The 8,126-nt window shown below is 47.7% G+C and overlaps 1 protein-coding gene across 1 annotated transcript in view; it reads left to right on the top strand.

Annotated features, from left to right (window-relative positions):
- The window catches only part of poc1a (POC1 centriolar protein A), a 96,746-nt gene that overhangs the window by 56,849 nt on the left and 31,771 nt on the right, over window positions 1–8,126 (top strand). The gene's annotated exons all lie outside the window — the stretch shown is intronic.

Below are 8,126 nucleotides of genomic sequence, written 5' to 3'. Positions count from 1 at the left end.
TCTCTACCTCTCTCTCTCTCTACCTCTCTCTCTACCTCTCTCTACCTCTCTCTCTACCTCTCTACCTCTTCTCCCTCTACCTCTCTCTCTCTCTCTTCTCCCTCTACCTCTCTCTCTCTCTACCTCTCTCTCTCTACCTCTCTCTCTACCTCTCTCTCTCTACCTCTCTCTCTACCTCTCTCTCTCTCTCTACCTCTCTCTGTCTCTACCTCTCTCTCTCTCTACCTCTCTCTGTCTCTACCTCTCTCTCTCTCTACCTCTCTCTCTCTCTACCTCTCTCTCTCTCTTTCTCTACCTCTCTCTCTCTCTACCTCTCTCTCTCTACCTCTCTCTACCTCTCTCTCTCTCTACCTCTCTCTACCTCTCTCTCTCTCTACCTCTCTCTTTCTCTCTACCTCTCTCTTTCTCTACCTCTCTCTCTCTCTACCTCTCTCTCTACCTCTCTCTCTACTTCTTCTCCCTCTCTACCTCTCTCTCTACCTCTCTCTCTACCTCTCTCTCTACCTCTCTCTCTACCTCTTCTCCCTCTCTACCTCTCTCTCTCTCTACCTCTCTCTCTACCTCTCTCTACCTCTTCTCCCTCTCAACCTCGCTTTACAAGCTTCCCTCTTCTCTCGCTTTCCTCTAGTTTTCTTTTCACGAGTCATTCAGATGACCCACCAGCAACTTCTATCGGGATGAGAACAAAATCGAAACATGAAAATAAACCGTGTCTTCGGAAAGTATTCAGACCCCTTGACTTTTTCCACATTACAGCCTTATTCTAAAATGTATTCAGACCCTTTGCTCTGAGACTTGAGCTCAGGTGCATCCTGTTTCCATTGATCATCCTTGAGATGTTTCTACAACTTGATTGGAGTCCACCTGTGGTAAATTCAATTGATTTAACATGATTTGGAAAGGCACACTCCTGTCTATATAAGGTCCCACAGTGCATGTCAGAGCAAAAACCAAGCCATGAGGTCGAAGGAATTGTCCGTAGAGCTCCAAGACAGGATTGTGTTGAGGCACAGATCTGGGGAAGAGTACCAAAACATTTCTGCAGCATTGAAGGTCCCCAAGAACACAGTGGCCTCCATCATTCTTAAATGGAAGAAGTTTGGAACCACCAAGACTCTTCCTAGAGCTGGCCGCCCGGCCAAACTGAGCCATCGGGGAGAAGGACCTTGGACAGAGAGAAAACCAAGAACCCGATGGTCACGCTGACAGAGCTCCTCAAACTGAGCAATCAGGGGATCTTGCAACCTTTCAGTTACTAGTCCAAAGCTCTAACCACTAGGCTACCTGCCGTGCCATGCTTCACCGCAGGCACCGCATGATGCTTACACCACCATGCTTCACCGTAGGGATGGTATTGGCCAGGTGATGAGTGGTGTCTGGTTTCCTCCAGACGTGACGGATGGAGGAAATGCTGGTTTCCAGAGCATCTTGTTTCTCATGGTCTGAAAGTCTTTAGGTTCCTTTTGGCAGGGACCAAGAACCCGATGGTCACTGACAGAGCTCTAGAGTTCCTCTATGGATATGGGAGAACCTTCCAGAAGGACAACCATCTCTACAGAACTCCACCAATCAGGTCTTTATGGTAGAGTGGCCAGACGGAAGCCACTCCTCAGTAAAAGGCACATGGCAACCCACTTGGAGTTTAACCGAAAGGTTGCAAGATCGAATCCCCAAGCTGACAAGGTAAAAATCTGTCCTTCTGCCCCTGAACAAGGCAGTTAACCCACTGTTCCCCGTCATTGACTGACTTGCCTAGTTAAATGAAGGTTAAATAAAATGAAATGCTGTGGGGATGTTATTCAGCGGCAGGGACTGGGAGACTAGTCAGGATCGAGAGAAAGATGAACGGAGCAAAGTACAGAGAGGTCCTTGATGAAAACCTGCTCCAGAGCGCTCAGGACCTCAGACTGGGGCGATGGTTCACCTTCCAACAGGACAACGACCCTAAGCACACAGTCAAGACAACGCAGGAGTGGCTTCGGGACAAGTCTCTGAATGTCCTTGAGTGACCCAGCCAGAGCCCGGACTTGAATCCGATCAAACATCCCTGGAGAGACTTGAAAATAGCTGTTCAGCGACGCTCCCCATCCAACCTGACAGAGCTTGAGAGGATCTGCAGAGAAGAATGGGAGAAACTCCCCAAATACAGGTGTGCCAAGCTCGAGAAACTCGAGGCTGTAATCACTGCAAAAGGTGCTTCAACAAAGTACCGAGTAAGGTTTTATTTGTAGTAAATGTACTAACATTTCTGAAAAGACCTGTTTTCGCTTTGTCATTATGGGTTATTGTTTATAGATTGATGAGGGAATACTTTTTAAAATCCATTTTAGAATAAGGCTGTAACGTAACAAAATGTGGAAAAAGTCTAGGGGTTTGAATACTTTCCCAATGCACTGTATCTAGATCTACAATGGAAAACATATATGTGGAATTCACGGGCTGCTTCACGGGCTGCTTCACGGGCTGCTTCACGGGCTGCTTCACGGGCTGCTTCACAGGCTGCTCCACGGGCTGCTTCACGGGCTGCTTCACTGGCTGGCTGTTTTGAGTCTGTGGAAGGTCGAGCATTTACCAAGTAGTGTTAAAAATGGCCGAGCGCCATTTACCAAATAGTTAAAAAAATGCATCTTGTGGCATTCCCTGTCACACCAGAGAACCAATAGAAATCATTGTCGAGCCAAACAACCAATAGAAATCAGTACAGAATGTTTATTTTTATTTTTTTTAGCAAAGTCCAATGTCTGCACACACACACACACACACACACACACACACACACACACACACCCCTCCCCCCTCTGGTCTCTCTGGCAGACGGGAAGTGAGATTAAGCTTGATGACTAGGTAGAGACTGAATGGCCGTGCAACAACACAGGGAGGGTTAATCAGTGTGTGTGTGTGTGGCATTCATGATGGCTGGGTTTGGACAGATGCGTAGTGGGGGCAGAACAGAACTGACTGTATGGTTGCTGTGGTTCTAAACCTTAAGTCCAAGGGTTTGTTTTCTGCTCAGAATGTCTCCTCTTCTACGGGGCATGAGGTCTGATAATAACAGGCTTAGAGACAGTTCTCCATCAGACTGCTGAACACTTGAACTGGACTGACCACCTGCTCTGATTCTAACAGGACTGACCACCTGCTCTGATTCTAACAGGACTGACCACCTGCTCTGATTCTAACAGGACTGACCACCTGCTCTGATTCTAACCCTAACAGGACTGACCACCTGCTCTGATTCTAACCCTAACAGGACTGACCACCTGCTCTGATTCTAACAGGACTGACCACCTGCTCTGATTCTAACAGGACTGACCACCTGCTCTGATTCTAACAGGACTGACCACCTGCTCTGATTCTAACAGGACTGACCACCTGCTCTGATTCTAACAGGACTGACCACCTGCTCTGATTCTAACAGGACTGACCACCTGCTCTGATTCTAACAGGACTGACCACCTGCTCTGATTCTAACAGGACTGACCACCTGCTGTGATTCTAACAGGACTGACCACCTGCTCTGATTCTAACAGGACTGACCACCTGCTCTGATTCTAACAGGACTGACCACCTGCTCTGATTCTAACAGGACTGACCACCTGCTCTGATTCTAACAGGACTGACCACCTGCTCTGATTCTAACAGGACTGACCACCTGCTCTGATTCTAACAGGACTGACCACCTACTCTGATTCTAACCCCAACAGGACTGACCACCTGCTCTGATTCTAACAGGACTGACCACCTGCTCTGATTCTAACAGGACTGACCACCTGCTCTGATTCTAACAGGACTGACCACCTGCTCTGATTCTAACAGGACTGACCACCTGCTCTGCTTCTAACAGGACTGACCACCTGTTCTGATTCTAACAGGACTGACCACCTGCTCTGATTCTAACAGGACTGACCACCTGCTCTGATTCTAACAGGACTGACCACCTGCTCTGATTCTAACAGGACTGACCATCTGCTCTGATTCTAACAGGACTGACCACCTGCTTTGATTCTAACAGGACTGACCACCTGCTCTGATTCTAACAGGACTGACCACCTGCTCTGATTCTAACAGGACTGACCACCTGCTCTGATTCTAACAGGACTGACCACCTGCTCTGATTCTAACAGGACTGACCACCTGCTCTGATTCTAACAGGACTGTCCACCTGCTCTGATTCTAACAGGACTGACCACCTGCTCTGATTCTAACAGGACTGACCACCTGCTCTGATTCTAACAGGACTGTCCACCTGCTCTGATTCTAACAGGACTGACCACCTGCTCTGATTCTGACAGGACTGACCACCTGCTCTGATTCTAACCCTAACAGGACTGACCACCTGCTCTGATTCTAACAGAACTGACCACCTGCTTTGATTCTAACAGGACTGACCACCTGCTCTGATTCTAACAGGACTGTCCACCTGCTTTGATTCTAACAGGACTGTCCACCTGCTTTGATTCTAACAGGACTGACCACCTGCTCGGGTTCTAACAGGACTGACCACCTGCTCTGATTCTAACAGGACTGACCACCTGCTCTGATTCTAACCCCAAAATGACTGACCACCTGCTTTGATTCTAACAGGACTGACCACCTGCTCTGTTTCCAACCCTAACAGGACTGACCACCTGCTCTGTTTCCAACCCCAACAGGACTGACCGCCTGCTCTGATTCTAACAGGACTGACCACCTTCTCTGTTTCCAACCCCAACAGGACTGACCACCTGCTCTGATTCTAACAGGACTGACCGCCTGCTCTGTTTCCAACCCCAACAGGACTGACCACCTGCTCTGTTTCCAACCCCAACAGGACTGACCACCTGCTCTGATTCTAACAGGACTGACCACCTGCTCTGTTTCCAACCCCAACAGGACTGACCACCTGCTCTGATTCTAACCCCAACAGGACTGACCACCTGCTCTGATTCTAACCCCAACAGGACTGACCACCTGCTCTGATTCTCCGACCTTAGAACACATACACACCTACACACACACACACCTCTGGAAAAAATTAAGAGACCACTGCAAAAATTATCAGTTTCTCTGGTTTTACTATTTATAAGTACGTGTTTGGGTAAAATTAACATTTATGTTTTAATCTATAAACTACTGACAACATTTCTCCCAAATTCCAAATAAAAATATTGTAATTTAGGGCATTTATTTACAGAAAATGACAACTGATGGAAAGAACAATAAAGATGCAGTGTTGTCAGACATCGAATAATGCAAAGACAATAAGTTCATGTTTAAAACACAATGCAAATGATTTAACTTAGGAGGAGTTCAGAAATCAATATTTGGTGGAAGAACCCTGATTTTCAATGACAGCTTTCATGCGTCTTGGCATGCTCTCTACCAGTCTTGATGTTGGGTGACTTTATGCCAGTCCTGGTGCAAAAAATGTAACTAACTCGGCTTTGTTCGATGGCCTGTGACCATCTATCTTACTCTTGATCACATTCCAGAGGTTTTCAATGGGGTTCAGGTCTGGAGATTGGGCTGGCCATGACAGGGTCTTGGATCTGGTGGTCCTCCATCCACACCTTGACTGACCTGGCTGTGTGACACGGCGCATTGTCCTGCTGGAAAACACAATCCTCAGAGTTGGGGAACATTGTCAGAGCAGAAGGAAGCATGTTTTCTTCCAGGACAACCTTTTGTACGTGGCTTGATTCATATGTTCTTCACAAGGACAAATCTGCCCGATTCCAGCCGTGCTGAAGCACCCTCAGGTCACCACCGATCCTCCACCAAATGTCACAGTGGGTGCGAGACCTGGAGAGGCCTACAAGACCTGGAGAGGCCTACAAGACCTGGAGAGACCTACAAGACCTGGCGAGGCCTACAAGACCTGGAGAGACCTACAAGACCTGGAGAGGCCCACAAGACCTGGAGAGGCCCACAAGACCTGGAGAGGCCCACAAGACCTGGAGAGGCCCACAAGACCTGGAGAGGCCTACAAGACCTGGCGAGGCCTACAAGACCTGGCGAGGCCGACAAGACCTGGAGAGGCCCACAAGACCTGGAGAGGCCCACAAGACCTGGAGAGGCCCACAAGACCTCAAGACCTGGAGAGACCGACAAGACCTGGAGAGGCCGACAAGACCTGGAGAGGCCGACAAGACCTGGAGAGGCCCACAAGACCTGGAGAGGCCCACAAGACCTGGAGAGGCCTACAAGACCTGGAGAGGCCTACAAGACCTGGAGAGGCCTACAAGACCTGGAGAGGCCTACAAGACCTCGAGAGGCCTACAAGACCTCAAGACCTGGAGAGGCCCACAAGACCTGGAGAGGCCGACAAGACCTGGAGAGGCCCACAAGACCTGGAGAGGCCCACAAGACCTGGAGAGGCCCACAAGACCTGGAGAGGCCGACAAGACCTGGAGAGGCCGACAAGACCTCAAGACCTGGAGAGGCCTACAAGACCTGGAGAGGCCTACAAGACCTCAAGACCTGGAGAGGCCCACAAGACCTGGAGAGGCCCACAAGACCTGGAGAGGCCCACAAGACCTGGAGAGGCCCACAAGACCTGGAGAGGCCCACAAGACCTGGAGAGGCCGACAAGACCTGGAGAGGCCGACAAGACCTGGAGAGGCCGACAAGACCTGGAGAGGCCCACAAGACCTGGAGAGACGACAAGCCACAGCGTCTCGCACCCACTGTGAAATTTGGTGGAGGATCGATGAACTCTTCCTAAGTTCCTAAGTTCCTAAGTTATATCCTGTATTGTGTTTAAAAACAAATATGAACTTATTTTCTCTGCATTATTCGAGGTCTGACAACACTCTTTATTGTTATTTTGACCATAATAAATGCTCTAAATGATAATATCTACAGTGCCTTGCGAAAGTATTCGGCCCCCTTGAACTTTGCGACCCTTTGCCACATTTCAGGCTTCAAACATAAAGATTAAACACTGTATTTTTTTGTGAAGAATCAACAACAAGTGGGACACAATCATGAAGTGGAATTACATTTATTGGGTATTTCAAACTTTTTTAACAAATCAAAAACTGAAAAATTGGGCGTGCAAAATTTCCACTTCATGATTGTGTCCCACTTGTTGTTGATTCTTCACAAAAAAATACAGTTTTATATCTTTATGTTTGAAGCCTGAAATGTGGCAAAAAGTCGCAAAGTTCAAGGGGGCCAAATACTTTCGCAAGGCACTGTATATATATTTGTAATTTGGGCGAAATGTTCTCAGTAGTTTATAGATTAAAACATAAATGTTAATTTTACCCAAACACATACCTATAAATAGTAAAACCAGAGAAGCTGATCATTTTGCAGTGGTCTCTTCATTTTTTCCAGAGCTGTATATTCATGCTACAAACACACCAGCTACCAAACTTATAATTACTAAATACCGCACAATTTAATACCCACCCAGTCCACTCTTCCCCAAAAACACGTGGAAATATTGGACTTTAAACTGTGCCTTCCTGTATTATACTGATGCTCATATATTTATAATATTCTACTGAGACATTTACTTTATGTTGGTATTCTTATCTTTATTCTTATTATTTATTATTGTTGTTGTTGTTGCCTCGTCCAGAAGGAACCTGTAAGTAGCATTTGGTTGAACGGTGTATACCATGAGTATCCTGTACATACGACTCAATTGAAACTCTCCTCCTCTCCGTCTCTCCTCTCTTTCGCTCGTCTCTCTCTCTCTCGTTTCTCTCGTCTCTCGTCTCTCTCTCTCGTTTCTCTCTCTCTCGTCTCTCGTCTCTCTCTCTCGTTTCTCTCTCTCTCGTCTCTCGTTTCTCTCTCTCGTTTCTCTCTCTCTCGTCTCTCGTTTCTCTCTCTCGTTTCTCTCTCTCTCGTCTCTCGTTTCCCGCTCTCGTTTCTCTCTCTCTCCTCTCTCGTCTCTCTCTCGTCTCTCGTTTCTAGCTCTCGTTTCTCTCTTTTCTCTCTCTCTCGTCCCTCTCTCTCCTCTCTTTCTCGTCTCTCTCTCTCGTCTCTCTCTCTCTCTCGTTTCTCTCTCTCTCTCTCGTCTCTCTCTCTCGTCTCTCTCTCTCGTCTCTCTCTCTCTCTCGTTTCTCTCTCGTCTCTCGTTTCTCGCTCTCGTCTCTCTCTCGTTTCTCTCGTCTCTCGCTCTCGTTTCTCTCTCG

The sequence above is a fragment of the Oncorhynchus mykiss genome, chromosome 7, assembly GCF_013265735.2.
Source record: "Oncorhynchus mykiss isolate Arlee chromosome 7, USDA_OmykA_1.1, whole genome shotgun sequence".
NCBI classification, from domain to species: domain Eukaryota; kingdom Metazoa; phylum Chordata; class Actinopteri; order Salmoniformes; family Salmonidae; genus Oncorhynchus; species Oncorhynchus mykiss.
This window is presented reverse-complemented; position numbering and strand designations above follow the sequence as displayed.